The sequence below is a fragment of the Felis catus genome, chromosome B3 (assembly GCF_018350175.1).
Source record: "Felis catus isolate Fca126 chromosome B3, F.catus_Fca126_mat1.0, whole genome shotgun sequence".
NCBI classification, from domain to species: domain Eukaryota; kingdom Metazoa; phylum Chordata; class Mammalia; order Carnivora; family Felidae; genus Felis; species Felis catus.
In genome coordinates, this window is record NC_058373.1 from 88401784 (window position 1) to 88410790 (window position 9007).

Here is a 9007-nt window from a genome sequence, read left to right on the forward strand (position 1 = left end):
CTTAACCAGGCGATGGTTTATGGTCTGGAGAACCTAATGAGTATTCAGTTATACTATTACATTTAGAAAAGGAGACTCATATTTTCCAAGAAATTGTAGCTCAGCTTTATGTTTTAGCTCAGAGTCAGGTTATTTTTAGCTGCCTTATTCCCACTAGATTTTTTCCTTTCTTATATTTTATATTTCACTTCTGTTAGGTTGTCTAAGTAGCGCTCCCTTCCCTCCAGTTAATGATTCTATTGGATTTTAGTTACTATAATTGTTTCCCTAATTGGCTTCATTTGGAAGAATGATAGTTAGGAAAGGTGATAAACACTGAAAAGCCTACCACTTGGTCTCATTAGTTATTCTTCCAATTCATTTTAAATACTAAGTTTTCTAGTTGGAAATTAAAAAAAAACACTTCAAATTTTGATCAAGTCCTTATTGCAGCATTAATAGTATATTATTTTCTGTGTAGGCACCCTTCTATTGTTCAGCAATGACCACCTTAGAATTCTTTTGAACTTATAAAATATTATCTCTTTTAATTCACTCTTTAAAAATTTTTAAAGTACAACAAAGAAAATTAAGTTCAACATTTTATGAATGATTAACTAACTTAAAAAAAGTATGACATTAGAATTTCACCTTGGTTTTGAAATTTTGTTTTTTTTTAAATTTTTATTATTATTTTTTAATATGAAATTTATTGTCAAATTGGTTTCCATACAACACCCAGTGCTTATCCCAACAGGTGCCCTCCTCAATACCCATCACCCACCCTCCCCTCCCTCTCACCCCCCATTAACCCTCAGTTTGTTCTCAGTTTTTAAGCGTCTCTTATGTTTTAACTCCCTCCCTCTCTAACCTCTTTTTTTTGTTTGTTTCTTCCCCTCCCTCATGGTCTTCTGTTAAGTTTCTCAGGATCCACCTTAGTTTTGAAATTTTGAATCTGATCTGTTTTTAGTTAAGAGGACAATATTGTTCATGCAGTAATGTGTAGAAGGCTAAGATGCTGCCATTTCTATATTCTCTAGGTGGCAGCTTAGCTCCACCTTTAAAAATTTCCCTTTTAGTATTTTTCTCACTGGCATTTCATTTAAAAACTAGAAACATAATACACAGCAACATTTAAAATGAATACAGCCAAACATGATCTGCCTTCCTTTAATGTCTTGACAAGGTTTTTCATGTAACTTTGCCACATGGCTGATTTTAATGGAAGGACTTAGAGCAGCACTCTAAAAAGTGCTCTTATTTACCATTTTCCTCACATGAAGGTCAATAACTGGATCTTTTATGATGAAGCTTTGATTATAAGGCACCAACCTTGTTTTAGATTTTATACTTTTATGCATGGGTTTTTGAGCCACTTGTCATGCTGTGTAGTCACATCTGAGATGTATTTACTTCCCTCTATTATAGTTACATGAACGTTTGAGTCCGAATGTCACAATACCTTTATTCTGTTCAGTTAGAGCTCAAGTGTCTTCCTGGGAATTATGAAAATAATAGCTTAACTCCAGAATAAGAAGTCACATTATCTTATAGAGCAAAATCTCAAGTGGGAGTGATTTTGACCTTAAGGGGATATTTGGCAAAGTCTGGAGACATACTTGGTTGCTGCGACTTTAGGGAGAGAAGTGTTATTAGCATCTAGCAGATATAGGCCAGCACTTCTGTTTAATGCTGTACAATATAGAAGACAGTCCCTCACAACAAAGATTTATTCAGCCCAAAATGTTAATAGTGCTGAAGTTGAGCAATCCTGTTGTAGAGAAACAGAGCCATAGTGGTATAATATTAAATCAGTGCAAATTTTTAATTACACAATGAATTCATAATAACGATTTATGGAAGGTCATAAACATTATAAATATCTTTTGGAAAAATAATTTTTAATTAATTTAGCAACAAATTTCTCACAAATCTATTCATTTTCCCCATTATCCCACTCATTGTTTTTTACAAGTGGTTAAAAAAATAAACCCTGCCCTTAATGCTGAAGTCTTTTATTTGGCATATCTAAAACTCAGGAAATTTCCTTATGAAAAAGTTGTGTTTACCAAGTACATAAAGAGTTAGTCTGTACAGCGGTGAAGATCTATATGAAATTTTCTTTCCTTTCTACTTTTTTGTCAATTTTCTTAAAACAGGCTTGAGATGTGTCAAGGTTATCAAACCTATTGACTGTGGGATATATTAATTAAAATTATTGAAGATCAAGGTTTGAGTATACTGAAGCTCCTGAATAATTTAGTGTAAGAGAAACTACTTAATTCATCACTGCCAAGAGACAGTGAAACAATGACAAACTTGTTTAGCATCCTGAGACTTTGCTACAGATATAATTTATCATGTTTTGCCTGAAGAGCCATTATGTGACATAATTAAGAACACATGCCATATATGGATTCATCAGTTGTTCTGTCATCTAATAGGCCAATAGGGTAGGTATTTTGGCTGCCCTATGCTCTCCTTAGATCAGCGATTTTGCAAATGACATCTTATTCTAAAGCCCCATATATGAAATGGGTTAAATTTGAGTTACTTTTGTTGTAAGGAGGGAGAGCTGCCCAGCTTCTTGAAGCAGCCACAAAGCACCGTCCCAGAAATCCAGACTTCTGTTGAAAGTAGTTTGAAAGCCACTGGCCTAGAGCAGGGATAAGTCAAGCATGCTTTAATCACTAAGTTTTAGTTTTTATGGCATGTAAGTGTCCATCTTAAGGGGGGAAAAAAAGGAAAGAAAACCCTTTCCTGATCCCACATCTTCTCTATCTGCCCTCCCCCTTCTTTGCTTCAAAAAATTTTTTAATGTTTTTTTAATTTATTTTTTGAAGGAGAGAGAGAGACAGAGCATGAGTAGGGGAGGAACAGAGATAGAAAGAGACACAGAATTAGAAGCAGGCTCCAGGCTCTATGCTGTCAGTACAGAGCCTGAAGTGGGGCTCGAACCCACGAACCGTGAGATCATGACCTGAGTGGAAGTCGGACGCTCAACCGACTGAGCTACCCAGGCGTCCCTCTTTGCTTCTTTTCTACATGCAAGTCTTCTACATGCCTCACTTCACTTTCTCACCTTTAATCCACTCCTAAAACCACTGTGCTTTCTTCTAGTTCTACTGTTCCACAGAAACTGCTTTTATCAAGGTCCCCAGACATCTCCCTGATGCTGGTGGTACTTTACTCTCATCTTGCTCCACTTCTCAAAAATCATCGATGCAGCTGGCCCCTTCTTCCTTTTTCAGACATCTTCCCTGCTCTCCTTCTTCCTTACCAGCTTCCTTTGTAGGCTTTCATTACTCTAAGTGCTGCACTTCTGGACTATGTCTTGAGCTCTCCTATTCCCTCTAAACTCTCTCTCTAGGTGTTCTTATTATTTCTATGATTTTAAATGCCATCTGTTGTTGATAACTCCCATATTTACATCCTCAGCCAGACCTCTCCTCTGAGCTCCAGATCTATGCATGCATTTGCTTACTTGAAACCTCTTCCTGGATGCCTCCTCTTCTCATATGCTGGCCAGAGTTGCTCTGACCAGAAACCCAGGAATCATGTTTTATTCTCCATCTTTCGTACCATCCACATCCACCATCAAAACTTCTGTCTGTTTTTCAGTCAGAAAGTATGTTTCAGATCTCTCCGCACCTCTAAATCTCTGCTGCTGCCATGTTGAGCTAAGTTTCCATCATTTCTCACTTCAAGAGCCTTCTAAATCATCTTTCTATTTCCACTCTTGCCCTCTCCTCAACCATTCTCCACAAGGCCACCAGCATGGTATTTTAAATAGCAAATGGATTATGTGTCTTTCCTTCTTACAATTCTCATGTAGATTTGTATTGTACCTAGAATAAAATCCGCAGTCGATGCAATGTTCTGGGTCTGTCTGCTTCTTCTGTTTCAGTTTCTGCCATTTCACCTTCTTTCCCACTGATGTTTTAGAGGCATTGACCTGGAGCATCTGGAAAAGACCAAGTTCTTTTTTACCTCAGAGTCTTTGCACTTACTGCCCTCTAGTTCTCCTCCTTGGCTCTTTGCATACTTAGTTCCTTTTCATCCTTCGGGCCTTATCTTTAAAGTCCTCATCCTGGGGCGCCTGGGTGGCCCAGTCGGTTAAGCGTCCGACTTCAGCCAGGTCACGATCTCACAGTCCGTGAGTTCGAGCCCCGTGTCGGGCTCTGGGCTGATGGCTCAGAGCCTGGAGCCTGTTTCCGATTCTGTGTCTCCTTCTCTCTCTGCCCCTCCCCTGTTCATGCTCTGTCTCTCTCTGTCCCAAAAATAAATAAACGTTGAAAAAAAAAAATAAAGTCCTCTTCCTAATTACTAAGTTTTTACTTTTCACTATTTTTATTTGTTTACCGGTTCATTTGTTCATTATCCAACTTATAAGAATTTAGTCTTCATGAGGAAAGGGAATTTTTCTTTCTTGCCAGGAAGCTGGTAGGCACTCAGCACACATTTGATGTATGTATCAACAAGTTATTGTACTAAGTAACCATCAAATTATGTAGAAGGGTCCAACATAATAGACTTGTATACATATGCTTCTCCTATATTTCTTGGTTTTAAAAAGGAGCAGATGACTCAGTAGGGGGATATATGGTGTCTAGTGTTTGAAGACATAATATGGAAAACAGGATTAGACATGGGTTTGGAAAACAGCAACAGAAACTGAGAATATGGATAGAAGTTAAATTTGGAACAAACGATAGAATAGTAGGTGCTTGGGAGATGGCAAGCTCTACTTCACTGACGGTGTTCAACTGGAAGTCTGGATAACAACCTGTCCAGCAAGTGATGGCAGGATTTCTTGCTGTACATTGGAACTTGATCTAGGTACTTCTAAGGGTCCTTGCCTCTGTGAGATGCTGGAATTTGGTGGATACAGAGGAGTTTCTATCTATATCTCCCAGTATTAATCTGTCATTGTGATTTGGGTTGTTTTTTTCAAGTCACACCTTATTGGATGTCTTCTTAAAATCTCACTGTTATCTCAGAAATAATGCATAAACAAAAGAAACTATTTTCTTTTTGTTTATATTTTATTTGAGAAAGTGATGTTAAACAATAAAAAAAATTGGATAGAAATTATATTGATGGCCTAATCTTTTAACAAACATATATTAAAAAAACCAAATCAATGTGTGCTTTTAGCATTACTTTCAAAACCTTTTCTTAAATATATGTAAAAGAGAGTCAATAGGAATACACCTTCATTGATTCAATAGCCTTTAAATTTACCATCATGACTGAAGCTGACATAGTCAGTTCCAAAATAACTCCACATATTACACTTTGAAATTTATTTTTTAATGGAATCATTAACTTGTCATCATATTCTTTAATATTTCCTATGGAATTTCTTGTTTATCTTCAGTCATCAGTTAATGCATTTGATGTGAGAAATAGTGGCTTAGAATTCTCCAAACATTAATCGACTGATTTCTGAAAATCATAAAACATCTTAGGCTAGGTCTTATCATTGAACAAATTATTAGGAGAGGCTAGTAGTCTTTTTTTAACTGAAGAAAAATCACATGCCCGAAGGTTGTTTATATTTTCTTAACAACAAATCACACTCTCTTATCCTGTTGGTAGGAATACAAACTGGGGTAGCCACTCTGGAAAACAGTATGGAAGTTCCTCAGAAAGTTAAAGATAGAACTACCCGACCATTCAGCAATTGCACTAACCAGGTATTTACCCAATGAATACAAAAATACTAATTCAAAGAGATACATGCAACCCAATGTTTATAGCAGCATTATCCACAATAGCCAAATTAATGGAAACATCAACTGCTGAATAGATGAAGGTGTGGAATATATATACAACGGAATATTGCTCAGCCATAAAGAAGAATGAAATTTTGCCATTTGCAACAACATGGATAAAGCTAGACAGTATTATGCTAAACGAAATCAGAGAAAGAAAATACCATATGGCTTCATTCATATGTGGAATTTAAGAAACAAAACAAATGAGCAAAGGAAAAAAAAAAAAGAGAGACAACCAAGAAAGAGACTCTTAACTATAGAGAACAAACTGATGGTTACCAGAGGGGAGGTTGGTGGAGAGATGAGTGAAACAGGTGATGGGGATTAAGGAGTGCACTTACTGCGATGAGCATCGGGTATTGTATGGAATTGTTGAATCACTATATTGTATACCTGAAACTAATGTGATGCTGTATGTTAACTAACTGGAATTTTAAAAAACCTTAAAAAAAACAAGTCACACAAGATTTTTTTTTTATGTCATGACAATATGTGACTCTGCAGAGACTAGTACAAGAAAACCTACATTCAGTTATCTGACATTTAAAAACTGTGGTTTTGGGGCACCTGGATGGCTCAGTTGTTTAAGCATCCAATTTCGGCTCAGATCATGATCTCGCAGTCCGTGAGTTTGAGCTCCGCATCGGGCTCTGTGCTGACAGCTCAGAGCCTGGAGCCTGTTTCAGATTCTGTGTCTCCCTCTCTCTTTGACCTTCCCCCGTTCATGCTCTCTCTCTGTTTCAAAAATAAATAAATGTTAAAAAATTTTTTAAAAACTATGTGGTTTCTTATTGAGGTCATTTTCAGAAGGTATGGAATATATAATATCTCTTTGCTTCAAATAATGTACAATTGCATGGTAGTTTGGATATTATGGTGGGATTTAATCATACTTTTAATGTTACTCTGGCCATTTTTTCCTGATCAAGTCTAGATGCCATCAAAAACCCAGTGCTCTAAAAAATGCTCTGGAAAGTCTTTTTTAAAAATGATTTTCTTTTTGTTATTCATTTCTAGTTCCACTTCTTACTTACTCTTTGCCCTCCTAGTTTTCCAAGAGCAATGTATCAAGTATTTATTGAAACTTGTCATATGAAGGACATTGTATAATATTGTCCACTTCTTTAGTCTATCCTTTCTTTGTTATATCTATTGCAGGTGGAAGTTAGTTTTGTTGAGATTCATAAATTATTTTATTTTTGCCCTCTTTCTGCTATTTCTTAAACGTCTTGTCTTCCTTTTCTTTTTTAAGTGTTTATTTTCAGAGAGAGAGAGAGAGAGAGAGAGAGAGAGAGAATATCCTAAGCAGACTCCATACTGTCAGCACAGAGCCTGGTGGGGGCTCCATCTCACAAACTGTGATCTCATGACCTGAGCTGAAATCAAGAGTCAGAGGCTTAACTGACTGAGCCACCCAGGAGCCACTTGTCTTCCTCTTCTTTATTTTCTACTATGGCATTTTGAATTTATCCCCTTTGTCTCTTTGGAATCCTTTCCATCATAGTCTTTAGTGTGAAGTACTGTGTATTAGTTTTCTTTTACGGACCTAAGAAATTACTTTAAATTTAGTGGCACAAAACAACACATATATACAACTATAAATTTTATAGTTTTAGAGGTCAGAAATCTCAAATAGTTCTCACTGAACAAAAAATCAAGATGTTGGCAGGGTTCCATTCCTTTCTGGAAGCTCTTGGGGAGAATTCATTTCCTTACCTTTTCCAGCTTCTTTGAAGCCATCTGCATTCCTTGGCTTAAGCTGGCCCCCTTACTCCATCCTCAAAGCCAGCAACCATGGTTGAGTCTATTTCATATTGAATCACTCCAAAACAACTCTTCTTTTACCTCCTTTAGTTTTCAAAGACCCTTGAGATGACCTTGGACCCCACTTGGATAATTTAGGATCATCTCCCATCTTGAGGTCAGCTCATTAACAACCTTAATTCCTTTTGCAAACGTATTTTCTCTTTGCCACTATTAAGCCCACCATAAATACTTACCTCTCTTTCTCTTGTTGTTTTCAACCTCTCTTCCAACCAAGCCACTCCCCACTCAGTATGGGGAGGCTCTGCTGTTCTGCCTGTTTGCTCCTGTGCTCCTGTGGGTTTCACATTTGTCTCTAGCTGTCTGGTTGCTGCTGACTCTGAATGATTATGTAACATTTATCTATGTCTTGGCTTTGTGAATTTAAAGTGCATTTAAACCACAATTAAATTGCTTTGATATCTAAGTAACTCAGAAAAAAAACAGGTAAAGATTGATGACTACCTTTTTCTCCCTTAGTTTAAATTATTTACAGGAGATCTGTTTTGCTCCTCTTTCCTTTTTACAGTATCTAACTATTTTCATGCCACTAGAGATATAAAGAGGAATATAAGAATCAGAACCACTCTGAGAAAACATTTTAGTTATTAATAATTTCATTTCATTCAGCACCCTTTTTTTACCATTTTTTTGTGATTTATAAATGAATTATACAAATGATTCATATGCAATCCTTGCTCATTTTAGTTTTGGTCTGAACCTATATAATTATACTTCTGCCAGAGTCTTTCTGTGCCTTAAAGTATATTCATCCTATTTTTTTCCCCTGTTATATATAAGCTAGGCATGTAATCCTAGCAACATCTTTCTGAGGAAAAAGTTCTCTAACTTCCAGTGTGTAAGGCGTTTCTATAGTGATAAGCTTGTTACTTATATGCAGTTGTTAATTCTTACCTATTTCTCTTAGACACAAAGGAGACAAGTGTCACAGGCCTAACCATATCTGTATCTTGATTTTTGAGATACTGATATTTCTTAACATAAAGAGAACAGTACCATTTATGACTCCTCTGAAATAAATGAAGACCAAACCTACAGGGAATTTGAACCATGATCAGGAACAAGAATCTTGGGAGTTTTTGGAAGAGAAGTAATTTTCTCACAATTTAAATTTTCACCAGAGGAAAGATATTCATGTATTTCTGGACTACTTCAATTCATTTATCTCTACCTGTTCCAAATAAAGAGGCCCTTTATACAATCAACAGGAAAACAAAGCATTATAGTTTCTGATTTCAGTAAAATTATTTTCCATTATAAGAGATCCCTATCATTGAGAAATAGCTTCTCTATTCATACCAATGATGAGAGAATGACATCCTGCTTTTTTTTTAGTTTTATGAATATGTTTCCTTTAAGACCCAGCATTTTAACATAGCTGACTTCAGGCTGACCTCTTAAATTAGGGTCAATTTAAGGAAATA

General features: G+C 36.3%; 1 non-coding gene across 1 annotated transcript; it reads right to left on the minus strand.

Annotated features, from left to right (window-relative positions):
- Window positions 1–2916: 2916 nt before the first annotated feature.
- On the minus strand, window positions 2917–3001 carry TRNAG-UCC. The gene has a single exon. It is a non-coding gene; the product is annotated as a tRNA-Gly (tRNA).
- Between the last annotated feature and the right edge of the window lie 6006 nt (window positions 3002–9007).